Below are 3,334 nucleotides of genomic sequence, written 5' to 3' on the forward strand. Positions count from 1 at the left end.
TTACTTCTTAGAGGCTGTGTAGACCATAAGGTTTACTATATGGTTGCTATACCCATGATAATTGTTATACCAGGAAATAAGCTTGACAAAATGGTCATTGAGGTCAGTACCAGAGCCAGCACCAAAGCTATGAGTGGTTGTTGTTGTTAAAGTCATAAGATACAACCTGGTCCTCTTTGTAGCCCAAGATGCCCTGCAAAGGTCCCTCAGGTGCTTGCTTCATCGCTTGATATCATCATATTTGACAGGTTTCTCTAGATAGCAGGTCAGATTTACAACAAATACAATAGGAGTAGGAACATGGAAGACTATGCCTATGAGTTTCCCATTTAGCTCAGGCATGATCTTGCCTAAAATCTTAGTAGCACTAATATAACCAGGGATGATGCTTTGGGCAGTTCTCCATCCATCAAGTCACAACTTGTCAGAGGGGCAATCTACCGTCTTCTAGTATCAGTAATGGCATGGACTGTGGTCATGAGTCCTTCCATAGTGCCAAAGTTGTCATGACTGACATTGGCCGGGGAGCCAAGTAGTTGGTAATACAGGAGTTATTACTGACAATCTTAAGGGTATTACCATACTTCTTTTGGTTTACTCCTATCACAAACAGAGGGGCATGAGCAAAAGGGGCAGAGATAATGACATATTTAGTTCCACCTTTCAAGTGAGCCCTGCCCCCCCCTTTTTTTTTTTTATCATTTTCAAACTGTTTTTATTCTGAAGTCTTCTGTTTCTTATGTCATCATAGTTATCCCCACCATCCTTTCTCCTCCCTCTCCCAGACAGACATACCTTATAAAAATAGTATTTATTTATTTAGGTTTAACATTCATTTTAAAATATTTTAGTTCCAAATTGTCTTCCTCCTCCAAGCCCATCCCTAACCCATTGAGAAGGCAAGAAATATGATGCCCATTATATACATGAAATTAGGCAAAACATATTTCCATTTTAGCCATGTTGCAAAAAGGAAGGAAGGAAGGAAGGAAGGAAGGAAGGAAGGAAGGAAGGAAGGAAGGAAGGAAGGAAGGAAGGAAGGAAGGAAGGGAGGGAGGGAGGAAGGAAGGAAGGAAAGAAGGAAGGAAGGAAGAAAAAAGAGAAAGAAAGGAAGAGAGAGAGAGGAAGGAAGAAGGAAGAAAGAAAGAAAGAAAGAAAGAAAGAAAGAAAGAAAGAAAGAAAGAAAGAAAGAAAGAAAGAAAGAAAGAAAAGAGAGGAGGAAAGGAAGAAAGAAAGAAAGGAAGGAAGGAAGGAAGGAAGGAAGGAAGAAAGAAAGAAAGAAGAAAGAGAAAGAAAGAAGAAGAAAGAAAAGAAAGAAAGAAAGAAAGGAAGGAAGGAAGGAAGAAGAGGAAAAGAAAGAAAGAAAGAGAAAGAAAGAAAGAAAGAAAGAAGGAAGAAGGAGAGGAAGGAAGGAAGGAAGGAAGAGAAGAAGAAAGAAAGAAAGAAAAGAAAGAAAGAAAGAAAGAAAGAAAGAAAGGAAGGAAGGAAGGAAGAAAGAAAGGAAAAGAAAGAAAGAAAGAAAGAAAGGAAAGAAAGAAAGAAAGAAAGAAAGAAAGAAAGAAAGAAAGAAAGAAAGAAAGGAAGGAAGGAAGAAAGAAAGAAAGAAAGAAAGAAAGGAAGGAAGGAAGAAAGAAAGAAAGGAAGGAAGGAAGGAAGGAAGGAAGGAAGGAAGGAAGGAAGGAAGGAAGGAAGGAAAAGAAAGAAAGAAAGAAAAGGGAGAAAAGTATGCTTCAATCTACACTGGGAATTCATCAATACTCTCTCTGGAGGTAAATAGCATTTTTTCATCATGAATCTTTTGGAATTGCCTTGGATCATTCTATTGATCAGAGTCGTTAAATCTTTCACAGTTGATCATTGTTACAATATTGCCGTTATTGTGTACAATGTTCTCTTGCTTGTTCACTTCACTTTCTATCAGTTCATTCAAGTCTTCCCAGGTTTTCCTGAAACCATCCCACTCATCATTTCTTATAGCATAATAGTTTTCCATCACAATCATATACCACAACTTGTTCAGCCATTCCCCAACTGATGAGCATCCCCTGAATTTCCAATTCTTTGCTATCACAAAAAGAACCGCTATAAATATTTTTGTACATATAGGTTCTTTTCCCTTTTCTTTGATCTCTTTGGGATACAAACCTAGTAATGGTATTGGTGGTTCAAAAGGTATGCATAGTTTTATAACCTTTTGGGCATAGTCCCAAACTGTTCTCCAAAATGGTTGGACTATTAATTTTCCACATTTGTCTTTTTTCTTTTATTTGTCTTTTTCCTTTTATGTCATGATGGCCAATCTAATAGGTGTGATGTAGTGCCTCAGAGTTGTTTTAATTTGCATTTCTCTAATTATGAGTGATTTAGAGAATTTTTAGATGGCTATTGATAGCTTTGATTTCATATTCTGAAAATTGCCTGTTCACATCCTTTGATGATTTCTCAATTGGGGAGTAGTTCCCTTATAAATTTGGCTCAGTTCCCCATATATTTGAGAAGTGAGGTCATCCCTGGCCTTTTCTATGGTGATAAAAACATCAATGGACTCTATTAAATGCTCAGCTCCAACATCTCCCCATTTAATGTTGGTGGGATCACATTCCTAGAAGATAGTAATTGCTTTTCTATTGATCACCAGCTTTCCATTCTCAGCCTTGACAGTGCCCTTGAACTTGGGGCAGAATCACATTGGAACATATAAAACATTTACTTGAGGTCAATGAAGGAGTCACTGATGTCCACAATGTCCCCTCTGCCTGAGGTGAATGCAGCCCTGGTTACCAGGAGCCCAATACTGTCAAATCCATTGACTTTGACCTTCACCATTTTGACCCAAGAATACAGTTGCAGCAGCATATCCTGGCACTGAGCTTGGCAGAAGAGTTGAGAGATTCTTTAAGTGATTTCCAGGTGAATGATGTCCAAGAACAAATGTTATTAGAGATTTGTTAGAGAGGCCCATCAGCTGGTTGGCCACAGGATGATGGGTGTTTTTGGTCACAATCACAGTCAGAGAGTATCTACTAAGTGCAACAACAATGAACAAGTCACTTAATCTCTCTGAGCCTCAGTTTCCTCATCTGAAAAGAAGAGATAATACCCATATTAACTACCTCACAGTGTTGTCATGACATTCAAATGAAATGAACACAATCCATTCATTCAATAATTAACTAATTCAGGGTTGTTGAGAGGTCCAAATGAGATAACGTATATAAAATACTTAGAAAACTATATAGCACTAGGTAAATGTTAGACACTATTATGTTGTTGTTGTTATCAGTGGAAGGAGTGCCCACATTGGCGATATCAAATTCTTGAATTAAAGAAGGAA

The 3,334-nt window shown here is 37.9% G+C and overlaps 1 pseudogene; it reads right to left on the bottom strand.

Annotated features, from left to right (window-relative positions):
* LOC110207008 (glyceraldehyde-3-phosphate dehydrogenase-like) lies at positions 1–2,826 on the bottom strand (annotated as a pseudogene).
* Between the last annotated feature and the right edge of the window lie 508 nt (positions 2,827–3,334).

Source organism: Phascolarctos cinereus, unplaced genomic scaffold (genome assembly GCF_003287225.1).
Source record: "Phascolarctos cinereus isolate Bilbo 61053 unplaced genomic scaffold, phaCin_HiC Scaffold_3;HRSCAF=262, whole genome shotgun sequence".
In the NCBI taxonomy this organism is placed as follows: Eukaryota; Metazoa; Chordata; class Mammalia; order Diprotodontia; family Phascolarctidae; genus Phascolarctos; species Phascolarctos cinereus.